Below are 23,786 nucleotides of genomic sequence, written 5' to 3'. Positions count from 1 at the left end.
GAAACTGCTCCACTCCTCTCATACCTTCAGCCCTTTACTGTGTCCAACCCTCAATAAGTGGCACGTAGAAAAACCATGCTCCAGTACTCCAGATTTTGCCTTGCCCCCAAGAAGGCAATGACATTAGACCTTGTACTGGGTCTGGCCGGGATGGAGTTAATTTTCTTTATAGCAGCCCGTGTGGTGCTGTGTTTTGGATTTGTGGCTAAAACAGTGTTGATGACACACCAGTTGTTTGGCTGTTGCTTAACACTGCTTGCACAATGGCAAGGCTTTCTCTTTTTCCCACTCTGCCCTCCCAGTGAGTAGGCTGGAGGTGGGCAAGAGATTGGGAAGGGGACACAGCTTGGGCAGCTGACCTGAACCGGCCAAAGGTCTATTCCATACTATATAATGTCATGATCTGCAATAAAAGCTGGGGTAGAGTAAGAAGGGAGTGGGAGGTGGGCACTTGATTTCCAAGGTGGCTGCTGCTTAGAGTGTGGCTAGGCATGGGTCTGCTGGTGGGAGGTGGTGAGTGATTGCTTTTGCATCACTTTTTTTTTTTCCTTTGCTTTTTCTTTCTTTCTTTTTTTTTTTTTTTTTAATCTTTCCTTCACTTATTAAACTGTCATTATCTCGACCCACAAGTTTTCTCACTTCTGTTCTTAATCTCTCCCCCATCCTGTGGGGAGGCGGAAGGGAGAGGGGAGTGAGCAAGTGGCTGTGTGGGTACGTGGCTGCTGGCCAAGGCCAACCCACAGCAGACCTATACTTCAGAGAAGTGTAGATTCACAGTTCAAATGGAAATCAAAACACAGTCAAATTCCCCATAGTCATGGGACAGTGAAGACATTGCATCATACTGAGAAACATGAAGGCATACAGGGTCATGTGAACAATGTGAAACCATTGATCAGCCTCGTGTGACTTATTTCAGCAAGTCACTTTCTCAGTGAAGGTGTTTGTTGAGACTTTGTCTTTATGATTCCAGTCCAAAGTTCATTAAAGTTAGTGGCAAGCTTCCAGTTACCATCTTGCTGCCTTGAATTAACGTCTTACTGTACCAATACTCCTTTCTTCTTCTCAGCCAGAGGCAGGAAGCTGTGAAATAATGGAACCACAAGAACCTTCCTCCTGTGGTGGACTGTGACTAATTATCAGAGGAAAAGTGCGTAGGCAGGCTAGGTAGTGGTCAAAATGATGGAGTCAAAGGTCTGAATTTGCCATAAACTTTTCCTTTGGTTTAATTGGATTTGTAAGGCTTATGGGACACTAATCATGCAAGCAAGTAGGTCCACAGCACACAAAGGCATTCTGCAGGGTAAGCAGAAGTGTTATGAAATGGGCACTAATGTGAGCTACTAGGCAACTCAGATACAGGCAGGACAGCAGATGACCCTTAATGTTCTATTTAGAGCACTGCAGCAAGACAAGGTGTCTACAGTGAAGATGCCAATAACTGAGTTTTCTGAAATCTTTTTAGAGCCAGTGAAGGGAATTGGGGAAAAGACATCTCATCCCAATGTAAACATCTGAAAACAGTCAAATGCACCGTACCTATTCCTGTCTGTAAAGGTCTGACAGGGAGACTAATTCACATGTAGAAACATACATTGTGTAAGCCTAGTTAGGGAAAATGAATTCGGCCCTGGGGGCTCGCTTCAGATGCCCACACAGAGGCACTTAGTGCCATTTGCTGTGCCTGAGGAGATCCCACAAGTCCAGATTCAGCTGTCACTCCTGAAAGTCATGGGTTCATATTGACTAGTACTATTTGGATGTCTCAGATACCCAAGCACATTTGAAATGACACTAGCTGCCTGTGTTTGAGCAACTGAATTGAGACCTGAGAGCCTCTAAGTCCATTGACATCTGTGGAAGGACTACTTCAGGCAAACTCTGTAGCAATGGTATATGGCTCTAAAATTATCTGTCTTGATACTATCACTACCCAACTTCCTGACCACACCATCCAGCACACACACAGCAGAGTGCCTTTAAACAGAGATGGTGCCCAAGGGAGTACAAATGACTAAAGCTTTCTTTCAGTTCAGAGTTTCTTTGGAAATCTCCCAAATCAGAAAACACCCAGTGATACCAAGCCCCCATTGTTCCTGTTGGTTTCATAGTGTTAAAACTATGGTTTAAAACATAGTTAAAACTATGGTTAAAACATAGTGTTAAAACTTTACGGTTGGACTCGATGATCTTAAAGGTCTTTTCCAACTTATACGATTCTGTGATTCTGTGATTCTGTGAAAATAATCCTTCTAGATTAAAATCAGTAACTCAGCTTTTTCACTTAGCTTTTTATTTGTAACATAGTGTTTTATATATGGCATTGCAAAATGGGAATTGGTTAACTCTAACTGAAACATAAGGTGAGGGATTTCAATTATCTTACTTCCATGCTCGCAGAAATATTTAAAAATCTGTTATATATTGCACTTACACATAGAAAGTATAATTTGAATAAATATGTCCCCGTAATTAACATACTTTAATTAGAGCAGGATGTCATATAATTTACCTTTTTTGCACTATGGCATAAAATTCTATATTTAATCTTCCTATTGTTAACTAGAGCAATTCTCTGTAATTATTTATTTCTATAAAAATCTAGCATTGTGGTGGGTAAATTTAAAAAAAAGCAAGTTATCTGAGTTCAGAAAATAGTAATTTGGTTTACATGAAAGGAAGAAAATCATGAAATTAAGATTCACAAGAAGATCAGATCACTGCAGCTCTATTGATTTTAATGAAGCTTTACTGATTTATGGGAGTGGAACTGAACCTTCATGTTTTGTAGTAAGACTAACACAGTGACATACAACACACACCTCTAATTATATATTGACACTCCACAAAAAGAATATCATCACAGAGGAATGAATCACTATGTAAAGAAATGCAAAAATCTCGGATCTGCAGATACAGCCAGAGAAGTTAGGGTCACAGAGAGGTTTCTTTTATATAGTGACTTTATACATTGCTGTAGAGAGTTTTGTTCTGTACCCAAAGTCAGTATTAGTTATGGATAGATGTGACTGGCAGATAATTATTACTGTATACTTGAAAACTATACAATATTTCATTCTTAGGTGCAAATATATTGATACTCTATTGAGCTTAGATGATTTTTATAAAGGGAGACTGCCTGTGTTAACACCTTGTTTCTGGGATGTGATGGAACATGGATGGTCCAGGGTCCTTGTCTCCCACGTATCCAAACTTGGCACCTGTTATTTTAAAACAAAGTATGGGGGTGATTGCTCCAGTCTGTCTGGGGCAGAGGGAGAGTCCCCAGAGGTTGGAGGGGGGCCCAGATACTTGCCTAGATTTAGCCTGTGAGAACCAGCAGGACTTCTCAAGCAGAGGCTTGTGGACTGAATCTGGCATCACAAAGTGGCTGTTGTACAATTCTGGCCCATTCTTCCCTCCCACCTTCAATGGAGAACCTGGTGCTGCATTTACTGGGTGATACAGAGAGAGGAATTGATAATTGTAAGCACACAGTGCCCCTTTTGCAGTGTAGCATCAGAGACAGGAACCCAGGTATTCTCCAAAACAGGCTTGTGCCTGGTACCTCATGATTACAAGGGGTCTGTAATACCCATATTGTCTCTAGACCACCTCAGCTGTGAAGTGTACCATCAGCTCTGATCACAAAGACTGTCACCCCACAGCACCCCCATGTCTAGAGCAATGTTCATCTGTGCTGCAGCCCTGGGGGTGCACAGGACAGGTTTGATACATCCCTGCTGGCAAAGGGGAGAGGGCACAACTACTCCTATATGCACAGGAGCATGCCCTGCTGTTTAGACAAGTGCAATATAGCCTGTTTATACTGTGCTTTTACAATATCAATACCTTCCCTTGTAAAACGACAACAAGAAAACATCTGAAGTGCCCGGGATGAATCCGATCCTAAGCCATTTAAAAGGTATGCTACTCAACTGCATACTCCACATCCATAACCACATCTATTAAAGTAAAATAAAACTTATAAACAGGCAACACAAAATGAACTCTATGATTATCTAGTGCAAAATCTCAAATGCAACAGTATTTCTCCTAGTTAAACCACACCAATAACTCCACGGAACTACTGTTTTAAAAAAGAACTATGATCATGTGCATAAAAGCATTTAGACATGTAATTGCTTCCTTAGACTTATTTTGCACTATGGAAATGATTGCACAGCAGACTCTAGGAAAATGTAGGTCTTGATCTCTCCCTGATTGCTAGCCCCCTTAAGAATCTAGTGCAGCTGTCTGACTGAGAAATCACTATTTAATTCTATCAAAAGGATATTTTCCCTCCCTTTGGTCAGAGGTGTCAATGTACCACAATGAAAAACATAGGAACTATTAATCTTTCATTTATGCTCTCAGTGTGGCTGCTTGGATAATACATTGTATTTTTTTTCTGACTTTTAAATACAGTTCCCAATTGATAAGCTATTTCCTTCCAACATTTCTGATGAACTGAAATTCATGTTGTTGGACCTTTATGATTTTGTTTATTTCTCTTTGGGACAGAGTAGAGATAAAAGAGACCTATGGAGGACGACATAAAATATATCCTTTTACTGTCAAGAGTGACCAGTTCCTCTGATTTATCATTTCTGCTGAAATGAGGTATGATTGCAAACCTTCTAACTAAACAAAAAAAGATAGTATTAAAAGCAAAACACCTATTCAGAGAATAAAAGACTTTGATTGGAGCTTTTATTTCTTTCTTATAGGGTTTTTGCTATATAGGATATTTCTGTAACTATACAGTGAGATTCCTTGAACACACTTGGATGCAAATATCAAAGGTTCAAGCTATGTATACGAGAATCTATATTCAATCTCTTTGAAACAACAGTGAAATGCCACATTTAATAGGAATGTAGTCGTAAGTAGAAGAAGGGGAAAGCCTTGAAGGTATTTAACCAGAAATACATGAACATGAAGATTAAAGTTCACAGTGAAGTTGCAAAGCAACATGAACCTTCTCTGCTGCTTAGCAAAAGCAGGCAAATTTCCTAAAGTAATTGCACAGATATTCCCCTAGCTATACTCACAGAAACCTGATGTTTCAAGCTAGGATTGGGAATACCAGTTAACAAAAGTAGTATAGCTGTATTTCTCTACACATTCCTCAGTTTTTTCACACAGGCTGTTATTGCCTGGAATTCTTTCATCACCTGGAGGAAAAAAAAAAGTCTTCAGTCTTTATGTTTAGTAACAGAATTGCATTAACGTTACTCTTCTGCTGCAGAGTGCCAAAGCTAACGGCTTTCCCCCACTGGCTAATCTCACATATTCATAGAAATCTGAGATAGGAAAGATATAGTAGGAAATATACTTAATTCCCCTGACAATGAAGAATTGTTCTCCAAAGTATATTTTCTGCTCTGGCCAGCAAAAAATTGTACAATGAATGCTTTGGGGTTTCCACTGTTTCTCTTAGGAATTCACTGTAGCTCTCTTTTTAAAGTGTTTTCTTTTGTTCTGTTTTTCTTAATACTCAGTCTAACTTTTTTCCTCTTTGCCCTTTTTGTTTTTTTTTTAAACTTCTGATTGCTTTGACTTCCTCTGTAGCATCTAAACATTGGCAAGCTGCATCAATGTTTTGACTGTAGGGGTAATTTCTCTGAAAATGGCAATTCAAAACAAACAAATCTCCCTCTGCCTTTCTTCACTCCTCCCCTCCCCTCATTTATCATTAGTTGTAAGAAAGCACATGTCTTAGAGGTGCTCTTTCTTCTCTTTCTATGTCTGGATGACATGGATAATATCATGCGTTATTGTAGTGTATTTAGTATTAGAAGTAGTCTTGCCCTTTTTTTCCTGTCTTCTTGGTTAGGTATTTGGAGTGGCGTTAAATGTTGACCAAGAGTAAGAGCTCCAAGGACATTATTGAGCTAGCAGCAGTGTCCATGTGTATGTCTTCCCGCTCACACAAGTTTGGGAAAGTGATGCTCTGGCTGCTGGGTCAGGAAACGATTATTACAAAGGAATGGGAGGACAGGGGTTCTCTGTTCTCTGCTCATAGTGACCGTATCTCATGGTCTGGTTTTAGTTACTAAAGTAGATGAGAGATTCCTAGAGAGATTCCTTCTCTTTAAATACTGTAAGATGGATCTTCACTCCAAAACAAAGGCAGCAAAGGTAATTTCATATCTTTTAGCACACAGTAAAAGAGGCTTAAGTGAAGTCAAAGCACATCCTGTAAACCACGAGCAGTTACTAAGGTTCAGCTAGTAAATAATCAACACATGATAACTTTGTTGTGTGTCAAAGCCCCTGCAAACTCCCAAATGCAGGAGAAGGAAAAAGTTTCCCTTTTGCAATGGGAATTCAAAAGGGAATGAAGAACTACATGCTTCCCTTGCTCATGCTGTGTCACTGTGCTTTCCCCTCATGCTCATCTGAACTATTCAACTTCGTGCTAGCTCCTCTGTGGAGCTCTGGCTCTGGCCAGCTGACATGATGCTCATGTCAGCATTAGCTTGTCCACCCCTCCATCCCTTTTGGAAGTAGATAGATACGTATTCTTGAGGTAGATAAGTAACATGAGATATGGAAATATTCCGTTTCTTACCAAGTGTCATGAATCTTAGCTGCACCACTGTACCTATCATCTAGTAAAAATACTATTCCAACTGCTTTGGAATTAGCTGGCTTTCACAAGCAGACTGGACCAAACAACACAGAAAATCATGTGACATTTGGAAATGGACAGACTAAATGGTTGCTTCTGCCTTAAAAAGCTAGTTTCTCCTTAACTTGGATGTGTCTACACTGCACAGAAATCACAGCAGCAGCTGCCACATTCACATATCCTACAGAGTGGTAGAGAATGAGGATATCTAATAACTCTGCATGTTGATTCTCTTCTACTGAAAAGCAAATGCAGTTTTCAGGTTCTTAGATGCTGCTCTTTGGCGTGATGCTGACTGCATGTAGACAACAGACTGTAGCTCAAAAGCTATAAAGGGCAACCCAGTGTGAGGTTCTTCAAAGTTAGGGGGAGGAAGGGGGGACATCCTGTTGTTTTAACCTACAGAAGGTGACAGCAAAACCCTCTGAGGATATCTTAATGTGAATTCAGCAGGGAGAAGACTATTTTCTAAAAGAAAGAACATTTTCTTGGCATTCTTGGAACAAAACAAAATACGTGGGGGAAACTGTGACTGCCAAGAGTGATCAAATCACCCTGCTTTCAGACACAAGCAAACTATTTGCGACAAAGCTTCAGGAAGAGCACACTGGAACTCAAAAGCACCCCAAGCCTGATGGCTAAATTTCCTACCACATCTCTGCCAAGCAGACCTTCACAGTCAAATGAATAATAGAGGAGGCTAAGAATTTAGAGATGTGATGTATCAAAACAGCATGAATTTTAGAGATGCTTAAACACCCATACTCTGAATATGAGCTGCTTTGCTGACTGTTTGAGTGCTACTGGAAACCAGTCTCCACATAGTCATCACAGAGAGTCTACTCCATGCCATCTATAATATTACAGTGAGAAAAACTTACTGAGATAGGCAGAGAATGGTTGCACGATCCTGGTTAAACTTCTATCCTGTGTGGGTCAGACATGGTTGTCATAGGAAAGATGCAAACAAAAAAGCCAAACATCTGCAGATTCAGGTTTTCAAAATCATAAGCATACTGCAAAGCTCATTTGGCCATCACATTAGGACATGAAGACTTCATGCCACTAAAAATGAGCAAAGTTTTGGAAACAAATGGTCCTTTTCAGAAGCTTCCCCAGCCTTGCTGCAGCTTTTTTTTAAGTTTCAGAACTTATTAGAACTCATTTTTCTTCTGGTACAGAATAAAAAAGAACATTTTTCACTTTTGTAGTATTTGTGGTTGTACGCAGCAGAAATCTTACAATGACGGTTGAATTACTTGTTACATACAGGCAGGGTTCACCACACCTAACTTCGCTGGACTAAGATGATTTAAACCAGTCTTCTAGGCTCCTTCTACTCTGATTAAGCTCATAAAAGCTATTCAGAGAGATGTTTATATTCAGTAAGAAAGATGAACTACTATTTGGATCTGCCTAGTGAAAAAAAATGGATAAATTGCATGAACCAGTTATCTAATTTCAAAATGGAAGAATTCAGGTGAAATGTAGACTTTCTGAAGGATGTGAATGCTACATGGGGTACAGCTGATGCTGCATGAGCAATATCTTGCAAGCAACATTAGCTCAGACACATCACCAAGCTGGTAAACCGGTACTCGTTTTGCGACCTGAGACAATACATTTGTATGTCAACACACTAGATACACCAGTTTATTGATGGAAAACTTAGGGGTCTTTAACACATCACTTCACTATGTAGTGTAGACATGTGCTAAGAGATCAGATCTGTTATATATAAAAATTTAACTTAATGTAAAATAGTTATATAAACATGAATAAATCCCCAGCACTGCAGGTTCAGCTCCCATGGAACTCAATGGAAGTTGCTTGAGAGAACATAGGACAGTATTTGTTACATAAAACGAGGAAGGGATAAAATCTGAATCTCTATATGGAAGTGCCATACCTGACAGCAGATAAGAATGACAGCATCACCCCCTTCCTCCCATTACTCCACGCAAATGATGGTTCTGCATCAGGGACTCGTTTGAAACTGCGTGGTGAAAGCAGCAAAGCTTCCTCTGCACATTCTTCATGTATGGGATGGATGAGATATTTCATTTCATACATCATTTACTGTTTGCTGCAGTTATTTCACAAAGACCTATTTTGACTTTGCTAGAAATGTGAGAAAGAGTTTCCAAGTTTGGAAATTTCTGCAAAAAACAAGCTGAACTGCAGCTCCAACTGATGTGAGTCATTGGAGACCCATTGACTTCAATAGTGTTGTATATTTATGTTATTTGTCTACTGGGTGTAGTTCTGAAGTCAATGAAGCTATGTTAACATGGTAGGAGTGAGACTGGGAATAAGACTATTTTTTTCTACCTGGAACTGAATTTTATAGAAAGATATTTTACTTTCTGTATTTTAACCAGTATAATCTTATCAATGAACATTTTCACACCTTTCTACTGCTTTTGTATGTCTCTGTGAAATGTTGTCTCACCAACTGAGTAACATGATCCTTCAAAAACTTGGTCTGAATTATCTGCTATCCACAGCAAGAGAGAGGATAATTATATGCAGGAGGTTCAACTTGGTCCAGTTACTGATCAGCAACTTTCAGAAGCCATGTAGGATCAGATATTATTAATAAACAGTCCTTTTTTGTACTCATTCCCAAAATGGACTTCCTTATGTTTGAGACAAAAATCAATATTCAATATGCTTTTCCTTTTCCTCTGTTATCCTTTCTATTTGAATCATAGGAAAAAAAGTTTACAGCTCACACAGTATATGAGGGATTAACTCCTTTCATATCCTTGGGAAGGGCTAAGGGAAGAAAGTAGTACCTGTTAGTCTGGTCTATCCACTCATGTACCATACAAATAATTTTTGGAGAAAGTGTTTTTGCCTCTTCTTTCCCCAGTAAACAGCCATATATAAATATTATAGGAGGTATTTGGATTGCAAATGGCTGAAAATGAAAATAAATTGGGATGTTTTTGAATATCAATATTAAAAATTAATTTACAGCGATGCACTGAAAGAGCTGTATGATGTGACTTGCTATATGTTAGCAAGTCACCGTTTGTGATACCTGATGTGGCTTTTCCCCTTTTTGGTTCCTAAATATGAAACTTCTAAGTTTACTTTAGGATCAGAAAGTAATGACAACTTTAAAAAGAACCTGACAGTTTGCCTTTCAGCCCCATTCTTCAGGTTAAAGTTGTTTAAGAGAAAAAAAAAAATGTTGTGGGTTTTTTTTGAGCAGGACAAAATCCTAAACCAGTTTAATTCTCATGATGAACCTTGTTACATTCTTCCTACACTCATTACTTTCAAAAGTAAGCTGCAAAAATAAAAGGCTGGACAGTCAAGCTCCAAATCTTTTCAAGCATGATTGTGAATGTATTTACAAGCAAGCAATGCTGCATGAACCAGAAAACAGTAAGCACATTGCAAATCCTCCATCTGCCTGGGCTTGAAATAAGGACATTGCAGAGCTCATCTGCAGACGGATGTTGCTATTTAATGTGATTTCCAACAAACCATTCATTAAATTCATAGCTGCACCTGATACCCATTAATGTGTTCCTGCTTACAAGTTCTCTCAAAATAGGCTGTTCCACAACTTTTGGAAGCTTTGCACACCAGATTATAGCAAACTGCAAGAAATGGAGGGTGGATGGGGTAGGGGGGACGTTTACTATGGATTTCTGAAACCATGGTGAATTGTTGATGATTTAAAAACTAAAATAGAATGGGTGTCCAATCTTCTAAGTAGCTTTGAAATTCCCCTTTCAAACAAACTTTGGCGTTGATCCAGGAACACACAGATAACAAGGAAAGTGGAAAAAAAAAAATTGCTCTCTGTAAACAGATAGCATTCTGATTTCAGGAATCTGAAAAAGGCTACAGTCTGACCTGTCATATGCAAGGAATTAGAGCAGTGATCAGAAAATGAGTGCTTCTAGGGGTCTGTACAAATCTCAGTACTTTTAGCATAATGACTTCAACAGATCTTTTCTCATTTTGGATGGTTTTAATTGTCTTAACACTGTTTTCAGATTAGACATTGAATAAAATTAAAACTGGAAACTTAACTTTTTGGCTTTTACCAAATATCTTGTTAAATCCACAGTAAGACAACTACTAAAATGCTAATATGTACGCTGGTAAAGTGAAGGCTTATTACAAAAAATAAATAAATCTCATTTCATCTCACCTTTGTGAGTCTTTGGACACAACTAAACAAAGCATTAAATTTATTATACATTTAAAGTTTTGAAGTGTTGGAATGAAAGTAAATAATAATAAAAAAATTGTCTGAGGGTAAAGGATCAAATAATATAAATTCTGTCTTCCTTACTGTGTTTAAACATTTTATCTCACTCTTCATTTGTATATAGCCTTTCTGCACATTGACAAGAGCATGCATATAGATGATCATAAATGAAAAATTCCTGCCTTTAAGATATATCATTTCATGTGTATAAAGATCAGCCATTTTCAGGTCTTTGAGCTGATACAATGTTTCAACATATATTGCTTATGAATGATCACTGTGCAAAAACTCATATCACACCTTGTATAACATGAGGTAGAATTGCCCATGGGAAGTGATACTTTCTTAGACTTCTTTCTCTGACATGTCCACCTGTGTATTGTCTTCCTGTTCCCTCTGCTGAAATTTCTCTGTGTTTTACCAGCTGTACTCACATGTTTGTCTCTTTGAGAAATAAATGAATTCTCCCAAGTGCATAAGGGCTTTTGTTTTTTTCACTTTCTCTGTAAGGATCATCCTGCTCATCTCCATAAAGAGCCTGCTGATGGACCAAAAATATTGCAGAAATTGGCTGCCTTGAATGGTGAGTGGCAGCAATGCTCAGTGCACAACAGTTATGACCTTGATCCCTACTGACCACTGAGGTGATAAACCCTGTAACCGTCTCTTTTCCACAAAATTACTGAAGCTGTACTTGTGGATGAGCTCCACATAACTTGAAATCACATAGTGAAGTCACATAGCTGTGCCACATTTGAGCACAGATCTTCCAGTAATACAGTAATACTGACACTGCTTTCTTTGAATTTCTGTTCCTCTGCCTTCCTATTCCTGTCTATACTGCCCACACTCAGAGAAAATTTCAGAAGGGTATAGGATAGCCATTCCTAGAAGCAAACTGGAATCACAGTATGGACATGTGTAGAGCCTAGGGGCTGTTGTCTAATGTCCCTTAAAAGGAATGCCAAATATCACAAAAACTAAAGTGACTTTGCAACTGAAGTACTGCTGAAAGTTGTTCTCCCTGTGCTCCTATGGTACTGGCACCCAAATCATACACAACCTAGTATCTCTTTAGTCCTAATGTGGCTTCAAAATTAGCAGCTGAATATCAAAATTATGATTACCTTCTCAGAAATATGTGCTAACAATTCTGATTTATTAGTTGTGATCAGTTTTGCATGCACTTAACGTGGACAGCGAAATCACTATAGACCTCCCCAGTGCAGGAAGAAAGGATCTACAAAGGGTCATGCTCATAAGCCAAGGAGACCTAGTTGAATATCTGACTTAAGAGATATCAGTGTGTGAGAACACAGTTTGATCCCTACTGATTTCGCCGAGTAGATGACAGCAATGAAAATTGCTGATTCTTGTGTCTCAAGGCTCTACAGAAGTCCGTATTTTGTGAAGGTCAGTAAAAGTGAGGAGACATACATTTTTAGTGAAGAGTTTACAGGTTGTTGTTTTATGATTATTCTTATAATGTCTTATCATTATGGTAATGATGCTTTATCAGTATTCTTTTGACATCTATCCTTTGTAATAGAATACTGGAATGGGTAAGTTATTGTACCTTCCCAAGGAGACCATAATCTATGAGTCTGGATAGTAAAGAGCTGTCCACAAAGCGTTAAAACAGCAGATTTAAGCTTAAGGCTTGCATTCAGCACACCCAAAGACCATTTACCTGAGATGCCTAATTTACAAGCCTGTCTGCTCTAGGCTCCTTATTAAAGTTATCACCCTCAGCAGCTGCTTGGCTTTCTCCATAGACTAGAGGAGAGCTCAGGGTATCTATTCTCAGGTTAGATGACACAGTTAAATGCCTAAGAAATACCCAAAGATGCTAGTGACACCACTTATCTCAGATTCTTACATAATCCCCTTTAGGCGTCAGGGCTTCCTTGGTTGTTGCTGATTCATATCTCGCTAGGAGTGTGTCCTCGTGGGTGGCTGTGGGGACATTTTGTTCTTTGTGCCTTCCTTCCTTCCTCCTCCCCCTCCGCATCACACTTGAATTCTCTGGCAATTCAGCTGCGATATCTCTTCATAGTGGCATCTTCCCAGGGACAGAACATGCTGTACATATTTGCAATGTATTTAATAAAAATCAACATTCACCCATATCATTACAGCAGTTCTGGGAGCAGGCTTTAAATGAAATGCTGAATCCTAAATATACCAACCTGCTTCACCCTGTGGCTTTTGCATTACAAATTCCTCCAGCAGTTGTGAGAAAAAGAGATAAGATCAGATTCTGTCACTTGTACCAGATTTCTCTTGCCCTTCAAACTGAAAATTCCAGTCATAAATAGGTGTGGATTCATATGTGAATATGAATATCTGTACAAATGCATGTACTATTCATATGAAACTCCCCCTTTCTCCATCAAAATGCTAAAACCACAAGTAAGTTGAGGGATCACATTTCTAGGAATATTTTCTTTCTAAAAAACATTGCTTATATGATAGATGATGCTCAGAAAGCTTTATTATCTTGTGTTATCCTGTGGCACTCATAAATACGATTTCCCTCTTGCTAGTGTGGAAGTATGAAGCACAGAAAGCTGAAAAGGTCTGTGCAAAAATCATTAGTCAGACTGAAACCAACACTTACACAGACATCATCGCTGTTGCTGGCATGATTATATCCTCTTAAAGTAGTGCTTAGAGACCTCCACCTGAAAGCAAGTCTTTATTATGGTAAATGGTGGACACACCTATAACATGAATTCCTCCATAGAAGAGTTTATAATCTAATTGACAGGAGATTGTCAGAAAAAAGAGTGGAAAGTCATGCTATGATCCAGAAGGCAGATAAACATCAAAAACACAATGCAAAATAAAATAAAGGTGCTCTAAATACAACAGAGACAAAATGTGTGGGTCAGAGTGTGCTCTAAAGATTGCTGAGACTGGATTGCTCCAGCTCCTCTATTTTTAGGGGCTATTTTCCTTAGATGCCTCATACCCTGCGGCTATCTGACACTAAGTCACCACCTTTTGGGTGGAGCTGAGCATCTGGAAATTCAACTGGCTAAATCACCTAAGGGCCCATTTTGCTAGGCTTGTTCAGATCCCAGCTCGCACATTCCTGCCACACTCAGCACGGGATACAGCAATGCATGCAACTTTGATCAAGATCCACCTGTCAGGGAGCAGCAAGATCCAGCTGCTGCCTTAGGGACATGGAGTTGGGAGCCAAAGGTGACCCCAGCACATGCAATGCCCTCACCCATGGAGTGCATCCTGCCAGGCGCCGGTTACAGAGTCCAGCAGCAGTGACAGACACAGCAAGTGATGGAGCAGATCTGGCATACATCCAGGGAGCCCAGTCAAGAGCTACGGGAGATGGAGCCAGAGACAGGAATGGAGACAAGGCTACAATATAGGTCCAAGAGATCCATCCAGGATACAGGGACAAAAGCAGGACTGGAGATGAGTTACAAGGCACACATTGGTGGCCTACCCAGGAGGCAAACTGCCTACTGCATAGGTCCCATGACCAAGCAAGAGGCAGGGACAGAGACAAGATTGACGGGATGTGGCAGAGCAGCAGAGAAGGAGGGTTTGCATTTGTCTTGCTCTGGCTGCTGCATATGAGGTTAAGTGGGATGTGCTCACATGGAGGAATGATGTGCCTTCCCACTGCGTAATCATGGTTGTAACTCAGAGGTAACAGAAGGATGTGTTCATAGAAGACTATGTCGACTTTGTTGCAGCTCAGTAGGTCCTTGGAAGTCTTAGCCTGAGACCAAGACTTAAAAAAGAACCAATCTCCCAAAGACATGTGGCAGGAAGGAGATTTTTTTTTTTTGTCTGATTCTTTCCCTTTTTCATGTCTGACAAGGGAAATTTGAATTTCTTTATTTTTTACGTATCTTGTTTTCCTTCGTTTTCAGATAAAACAGAACCTCAGAGACTGAAAGGTTGGTTTGTGCTCTTGGTATGCTCTTCTTAGGGAGACAATCAAGGCCTCTCCACACAGTATTTGGGCTATTGTGGGGTTTTGTCCCAAAGGCACAGAATAAACCTCTTTTCCCCTGCTTCTTGGCTTCTATTTTGTACCCTCATGTGAAACAAGACATGGACATGGACATCCTACTCAAACACTCCCGTAGCCTCCTTCCCCTCTTCCCCAGTCTGGGCTTTAGGTGTTCTATAACAGGAGTTAGGTATCTAAACACCTTTACAGATCTTGGCAGAGAAGTGTTAAATTCCCTATATATATCAGGGTCTAATGTATCTTTTGCATAAAATCATATTATTTTCTGTGAATCTAAGGCAATTTTTCTTTCATTTTCTACTGTTATTATAGGCAACTGAAGAAAACAAGTTTCAAAAGCTAACACCCCCTGTCGTTTACTTCAGAAATACTGTATTTCAGCCACCTATTATTCTGAAAAAAAAAGTGGGGATTAGCAGCTTCTTTTTGTTCTAAATCGGTTGTTTAATGTACAGCTGCATTGTAGCGTATTTATCAGAATTTAGTGTTAAGTCTGAAATTGCTTCAGCTTATACAGCAGGATTCTACTTGTTTACACCAGTTTTACTCCAGTATGACTATGTTCATTAGAGTGGAGTTGCTCCTAACTTCCACCTGGGCAAATGAGAGGAGGATCAGGCTGGGATGTTTATTATGTTTTACTACAATTGCCTTTCAATCCTTGCACTAAGTCTACATTCAGTACTATTCTCTTTGATTGATTAAGATTAAATCATGGATGTAAATTAAACATTAGCCATCAGAGCCATTTGAGGTACATGTTAAGGAATTTATGAAACTGTTTTCTGCACAGAAAACAATGTGTTAGAAATAGTGTCTTCTATCTACTACTCTAATGCGTTAGTTCTCTTCTATTGTATTTTTTCCCTGGATCTAAATACACAGTTGTTGTAACTTTTTATTGGAGGAAAAATGGTAGGGGGTGGGACGAAAGAGTGGGAAAAGGAAACAATTTTAATTAAAAAGCATCCTTCCTGCTCCTCTATCTATGAGAGGCTTGTAGACTTCCTTTCCCTTAGGGAATTAGGTTTAGAGGTGTTGCTTATACCTGTAACTCAGACATGCATAGGACCTGCACATGCATGGCCTATGCCCATGTGACTAAAACAGGTTGGCCTTTGGCAAACTGCCTACTGGGAATGGAAACAGATACAATTTAATTTCCTCATATAGACATAGGTTAAAATTGCTGAGAGCGCTAAAAGCTGTAATTCCCTTCTACAACTTTGCTCTCAAGGGTGTGAGATGAAGTTTTTGCCTCTAGCAACAAAGCCTCCCATGAAACTATGCTAGTAAGAGAAAGGAAACTAGGTAGTGCGATTTAGAGATAGCCCTGAAATTTGCATCCCACAAGTTATCCTTTTTTCTGCCTTTTTCAAAAGCCCTGACCCTTTCATACCACGCCAAGTATTTCACCTTGAGGATAATGCAGCTGTAACCCACACGTCTTTGGACACAGATGATACCCCAAAGCCTGCATCAGGTAATTCTGTGTGGAAAAGAATCCAAATCCCATTTAGTCAAATTTTTCCAGCTTTTTTTTTTTTACAAAAAGGGGAAAAATGATTTTCAGGTTTAGTTTTAATTTGTTAATAACCACACTTTCTTAATACAGAGCAAGAAATGCTAGCAGAGTTGTTTGTTTGTTTGTTTGTTTGTTTTTAATCTGACCATTTTCAAATACAGATATCTATTTTTTCTGTAATTTCCAAATTAAAAATTTTGGGAGGTACATCTGGCCTGATTTGGAATAATTTTCTATGTGGATTTCCTGTGTTTTTCCAGCAAAGTTAAAGTTATAAACCTGTGACATTTTAAGTAAGAAGTGGAGAAAAGAATCTGTTAGAAAAGTTATAATCTTCAATTACCATTTAGGAATAAATTTTCAAGTGCTAATCCCAAATACATGGAATGGAATATGAAAGGAAGATATGTGAATTGTAGGACCAAAGAGGGGGAAGGAAATATAAAGTAAGGCATAGAGAAAGTGTTTTACCTGTCTATATGGCATCAGTGACATCAGGTGTAGAACTTCAGCCTGTGAAATTACAGGGGTGTGTGTCTTTTTCATTTGGGTTTGGTTTTGGGGGTTTTTTTGGTTTTGTTTTTGGCATTTTTTTGTGAAACTACACTCTGTAAACTCCAAAACTCTCTTCCAAGCCCTTGTGCAAGTGTTTTAAAATCAGTTGGAAAGAGACACTGTAAGCCACCTCAGAGATTGTCTAGAAACATAAAGCAAGCAATGGACAAAGGAAACCCTAAAGGAAAAGTCTGCACTGAAAAAAAAAAAAAGAAAATTTAATTGTCTGTGTGATTTTTCCAGGTTGTCAGAGAAGGACAACCTTATGGCAGAAATGTTCTCACATTCTTCCAGAAACTGTTATGCTGTGATATTGCCATGTACTGTACCTCTGAACAGCACAACTGGACAAGTGTTTCTAACAGTGGGAGAAGAAAATTCGTGGAACTGAGAAGGTGACACTGCTATTTTGATGGAAGTCTTGGACATGTCATGCTATATACCAAGACTAAGACCAATTATACTACATCACTGTCAAAATAAGGGAAAAAGGGTATGGCTGTGTTAAGGTTTGTTCTTGAAATCATACAAGATGCTCAGTCTTGTGACTTTGGGAGAGAACTAAAACTTACCAAAGACTGAGATGTAAGCCAGTTTACAAGCTCATAGCTTTCATTCAGAAGGTTTATCTTCAAAGCACAAAAATATAGCTGCTCACAAGGACTGAAATAGCTAAAATGTGTCTTTTCAGCTTTGTTTCACATTGGTTGTAAATGGGTAGCCAATAACCCTTGTTACTGCTGCTAATCTGACTGCTACCTTGTAGATTTTTTGTTTCAGCTACCACCTGGTCTGGCCTCCTGTTTAATGCCCATAGTAAAATTCCACCTCATCACACTTGTACCAGTGACTCTACATGGTCTTTTGCAAACAGATGCAAGCTCATTGCAGTCACAGTTTGAGAGGTGTGCTATGTTAAACTGGGCAAATGGCTTTCAGTACAGATGCACTGCTTCCAACTGCCTTGGAGCATATCACAAACTCACATCTATCTGCAAAAATATGTGTGGCAATCACCTAAGTGCTGTATGACCAAACCTTTTCTTGTAATTGCCTTTCAGATTTAGCTGGAAAGCTTGAAATCATGGAGAACCTGCCATTCCTCTCAATACTTCGTTTCCTGAATTAATTATCTTTACTATGATTTTCTGTCTGGTTTCTCATTTGCATTTGTTTGGATTTCACTTCCAACAACTGCTCCTTGTTATGCCTTTCTTTGCTATCTGGAGGACTACTTAAGTATCTTCTATTTCCTCCCTCTGGAGGTATTTATGAACCATAATCAAGTTGCTTCTCAGTTATCTTTTTTTTTTTTATGTAAGTGAAAGAGATTGTACTCATTAGATTTGTTTGGTTTATCCAACTTTTTTTTTTATAATAAATTAGACTTGTAAACTTTCTAGGTTCTAGGGTACTGACCATCTTTTGGGAATATTTGTGCACAGTACCTAGCACAGCAAAGCCTGAATTCCAAATGGAGACCCTGTGTTTTATGACAAGTTGTTAGTATCAATTCAATAAAGCTACTGTTGAAACCTTTTTTTCCTTGGAATGTATGCCAGTGTGTGTGTCAAATTTTCTCCTTTACCTTATTTCTCTTAATCCTGCAATTTCACTGCATTATGTCTTGTGATAAAAGCCCTTCCATCACAGCCAAGCTATGATAGATTTTGGTGAATGGACTGCAAATTAACTGCAAATAAAGTCTATTAACTGATGATCATTCCAGTTTCTGACATATTCAATTCTTATCTCACTTAAATCATTCATACTTTTCCAGGTGTAAAGGTGCATTTGTTATAATTTAATCACTTTCCATCTTAGTTTTTGGAAATTAATTTCATAAAGACATTTTTCACCTGTTAAAGGGTATATTTTTAGAATATCCTTCTAGAATATCCTTCTTAAATATATGCATATATTTTTATATCTCTATATAAGCTGTTGACTGCATGAACAGGTAGTGGTTGATGTTTCAGAGCAGCACTGCGGACATGGCATTTTCTGACCTTTAGTTGGTCATTCTATAACTAGAGATAAACCTGTGAATTGTGCACCTGGGAAAACTTTCATACAGTAGGGAACAAAGAGAAAATTACAAGGGCCATACTCTCAGTGGATGTAAATTTAGTCCTTCATATCAATGGCACCATCTCTATTTACACCAGCTGAGAATTTGGAAGAAATTACTAAATGTTTGCTGGAAAGCTTTTTAAGATCTGCTCATTGCCTTTTAAAATCGCGAGACAGACTTCTGCAAAAGACTGACCCTAAATCATATGCTGCTATGATTAGAGTCTCAGGAGAGATCTGTGAAGTGAAATGAATCTGTGTATTAGCCTTGGTGCAATTTAAAGTCAAATACATTAACTGATCCAGAATTATACAGGTAAAATTTGCTTGTGTTAAGAAAAACTCTACGCTACTGTGCCCTACAGTGTAACTTCAGCATCTACTGAAACAGGAGGAGACGACTGGTAGGGAGGGAAAAACTCAAAGCATGTTTATGTTTCTAGAAATGATTGGATGCTTCTCTGTTTAGCTGTACAATCTAAGACAACAAAGAGATTAGGGTGAGGGCTTGGATCTTTCTGAAAACTCAGTCTTTTTAAGAGAACTGTTTTGTCCACACTTAAGGAATCAAAAAACATTTGTCACTATAGGTCTTCTGCTCCACCCACCCAGATATTTTGCAGGTAACAAGTAAGGAGGAGAACTCAGCTGTACATATCGGGGTATCATTCTTTTCAGAAGAGTTACATTACCAGTGTTTAAGCAGGGTCAGGCTTCTGGCAAACTACAGAGTGAAAACCAAAACAGAATATGGAAATGTTTTTAGGCTGATTTTTAAAGTTATTTTCTTAGGTTAGTCAGACCAACTATGATTAAAGACTAGAAAGAGGATAAAGGAAAATGGTCAAGATGATGTTGCAGGGAAGCATAGTTGTGCTGCTGAGAGAAAAACTTTGAGTGAATCACTGAACTGCAGAAGCAATTGAAATCTTTGGTTCAGCAAGTATACCATATACTGGCTGGTGCTTATGGTTACAGACTAATAAAATAAAACTTGCTGTGTTATTGCTTTATTTTTTCTTTGTAGAAGTTTTGTCTGAAAGGCTAATTTATACCTTTTCTTTTCTTAGGGGGTTATGCATTGCTTTGGAGTGGAAGGACATAAAATAAAAGCCACACTTTCATAAATGTTCTCTTTTAAAAGCTAGACCATGGAATAGTAATTTTTGAGATAACATCGGGAGTGTGTGTGGAACAATACAGTTGCCAGGTCATGTAGACAAGTGTGTCTTCCCTGCTCTTCAGCCTTCTGCAATTAGGTAGGCATATCTTTCTAAACCATTTTAATAAAATTTTATAGTGAATTTATTGATTGTGGCAGGAATGTAATGAATTCTGAAAGCTTAATCTGAATAAACGTGCAGGTTTAACGAATTTGTGTACTCATCCAGACTCTGAGCATTAAGAGAAACCATACAACCCTAACCGAAACATACACATTTGCTAGCAAATCTATTTTTAAAACCAGAGTTGGGTATTTGGGGGCGAGTTGCTAGTTCTGTACAGAATTCTTCAATTTTTGACTGTCTCTATGTGATTCAGTTCCTCTCCTGTTAATTAGTTGTAATGGTTAAGTTACTCTTAACTCTATTTTAAGTTACTCTTTTTTCACTACAAAACAAACATCATTTAGTAGTGCACTAAATGTAACCTTGCCCCTCTCCATCTCTTGTTCTCTCTCTCTCTCCCCTCTATTTAACATTGCTTTTTCTCTCTTTTTTATTCATTTTTCAAGCACTTTCAAGCAGATAATATCTTGGACTGTATATTTGTACAGTGCCTAATGGAACGGCCTCTGAGTTCCTCTAAAGTTTCTGTAATAAAAGTATTATTAAAATGCATTACTGTTTCCTCTAAGATGTATGGCATACAGACCTCATTTCCTTCTGCTTCCGAAGTGAACTGACCAGGAGGAATAAACATATTTGCTTCAGCCTATTTGTCTCTTCTTTATGGCACCCAAACCTTCACATGAGCACCAGAAAAAATGGAACTCTGTTTTCCCATGGCTTCATATACTCCGGTTGCACTCACTAGCATTTATAACGATGTCTGACTGATTCTTTGGGATGTTCAAACTGCCCCTCTTGTTGCTGCCAAATAAACGTTGAGCTCCCAGGCTCTTCGCAATGGCATATTCCAAACACCTTTTCCATAACGTTTCCAGGAGCTAATATCTTTGCAGTCTGTCTCCCCTTAACAAATCTGATTTCTTTTGGATTGTGGATTCCAAGAATAGCTTGAGGGGAGATGAGAGTCACAGAGAAGATGCACAAGGAAATCATAGATATTATTCTCAGAGCACCACACTGATAACCTCACAGCCACTGACCCACTAGTTCTGACAGCTCAATGAGTGGACCTTCCACAGTTTTACCCAGACCAGAGCCTCATATTTTTTAGTTGTGAATTTTCTCTCATTGTTCATTGTTTTTAGATTGGGGTGGGGGTTCTGGAGATATTTTGGCATTTTGCTTTCAAATTGAGGTTCTGCAGCCATGCATCTATTTTGGTCCACAGCTACATACATGCTCAAATGGCAAAATTCCAATTACTTTTCTCTTTTGCAATTTCTTAAAACAAATATTTATATTCTTAAAGCCCTGCAAGGAAACAAAGTGTAAGAAAGTGTTAGAATTTGTCTGCTGCCTTCATGCTGTGTCTGTAACTAGGCTATCCCTCTGCTTCTGTTGGCTTATAAAAGGGACTGTTTGCCGTCTGTTAGCTGTGGGATCATGGTAATTTATCATTTTTAATACTACTTTCAGGTTGTACTCTTTGATTCTCAGTTAGCTTAGAATTTGTATCAATGCTTTTATTATACTCTCTGCAGAGAATTTCTACTAGTTTAAGGACCCTAGTAAGAGCTCAGTAGTTCATTGCAAAAAATTGCAGCTGAAATAGGCAGAGGCAGTAGCTAGTCAAAGCCATGCTGTGCCAAATGCATCACACTCTAGAAACTAAGTAATCCTTGGCCAGTCCTGACATTGAATACAAAAGAAATATGGATTGGAAAACTATAAACTCAAATTATAAAAACTGCGTGATTTACAGGACTCCGTTTGACCCTGTTCTAACCCCTAAACTGACAGATGATGGGAAACAAGGAAAATGTCCTCTAAATTACATACACAGGTTAACAAATGGGAAGCAATGAAGGAAGATGTGGAGATGGAAGATAATAACACTGCCTGCTTCTTCATACCAAGGGTGAATTCTGCTGTGCTGTATAATTTCTTAGCCCAAGTGTAGTTTCTTCCTGCTTGTCTAGAAGACCTGTCAATTAATGATTCAAAATGCTAAGGACACAGTAATTAATGTGTCTCTCTGATCCGCTGATTAATTATACAGCAAAAATGATCAATCAGTACTGAGTCTATGACTCTTGTTATTCTCCATTTTGTTTTCCTGAGAAAATGCCAAGGAAATGTTATCACTTTCTCATGGCTTTTCATTAACTTTTCTTTTCTGTATGAAGAGTTAGTGTTGCACAATTGCATCATCTTGAAATAGCTTTCTGGAGCTAAAGGTTATCCTTTAGAACTATCCCTAAGAAATCATTTCAGTAGACGTCTGCAGGTCTGGCTAGAAAAGTAGGCACTAAATTTCAAAAACTGGAATTTAAGATTTGTCAACTATATGAGATAGGGTGCAGCTCTAGATGATCTGGCCGTTAAATCACTCATATGAACAGAGGGCCTCCAGACTAATAGTAGATACTGAAACCAGATCTACATCATTCAAATGGATATAAAGGAAAAAAATCCCCTAAGGACATGTAAGTAGAAATGATGGTGAAATTAAAAAGAAAATAATACAAATATTTTATAGAATAAGCATTCTGTGAAATACTTCCCTACTGATTTTATTTGTAGTCTTAATTGGACTCTATTAAAATGGTGTTTGAGCCCCTAAGAAAGTAAATGAAACTTATTACTTTGAATATTTATTATTTAGGGTAGTGTTTGTTTGGTTAACAGCATTGTGGAGGCAAAGGAGAATGCCCTGAACCTTGTAGAGATATACTCAGGATCCTGACAGATCTCTTTGGCTAAATTTGCAGTGCATTGCACTGTGAGATATTGAGATTCCCTTTCTTTTTCTAAGCAAACAAGTTGGATATCAGTAGTCTGGCCCCTTAGCAGCTTCCAAGGAGATCCATAATAGGTTATTCTGAGTTTGCAGTGTTCCTGGATTTGTAGCGTGCACATTCCATTACACTCCAAGAAATACTTAGACTGGAATGATTTTAAAAATCCTATTCAAAAATTTGAAATAATTATTTTTCTTCCCAAGTAAAAAAAAAAGGTGACTGTAAAAAAGGTTTTAGTTTCCTTATATGTGATGCATAAATGTCAGTTTGCAATAGTTTCCAGGATAGCAGTTATGTATGGGAAACTTCATTGGCATAAATGAGAGAGAGCAGTATTCTTTAAAGCCCATGTACATACAAATGTCCAAGTACCAACATCTACCGATTTGACTTATTCTGTGAAAAACTGAAAACCTTCCCTCCTACGTATCGAGTATTTTAACAAAACATTCCAATACAGAAATTCGATACAATCATCTTAAGAAAAACAAAGCAAAATGAAAAATCTATGTATATTTTTAAAAATATTATTTCTATATTTAATCTTCTGGTAAGTATGCATACTACTAATACATCCTTGAGCTAACATGAATTCTTGAAGCACTTAGGTATGAAGTTTATAGGATAACTCAGTTGTGAAGGGACCTCAGGAGGTCCCTA

Source organism: Mycteria americana, chromosome 2, assembly GCF_035582795.1.
Source record: "Mycteria americana isolate JAX WOST 10 ecotype Jacksonville Zoo and Gardens chromosome 2, USCA_MyAme_1.0, whole genome shotgun sequence".
In the NCBI taxonomy this organism is placed as follows: Eukaryota; Metazoa; Chordata; class Aves; order Ciconiiformes; family Ciconiidae; genus Mycteria; species Mycteria americana.
The sequence above is the reverse complement of the archived record's forward strand: the minus strand, read 5'-3'. Positions refer to the sequence as shown.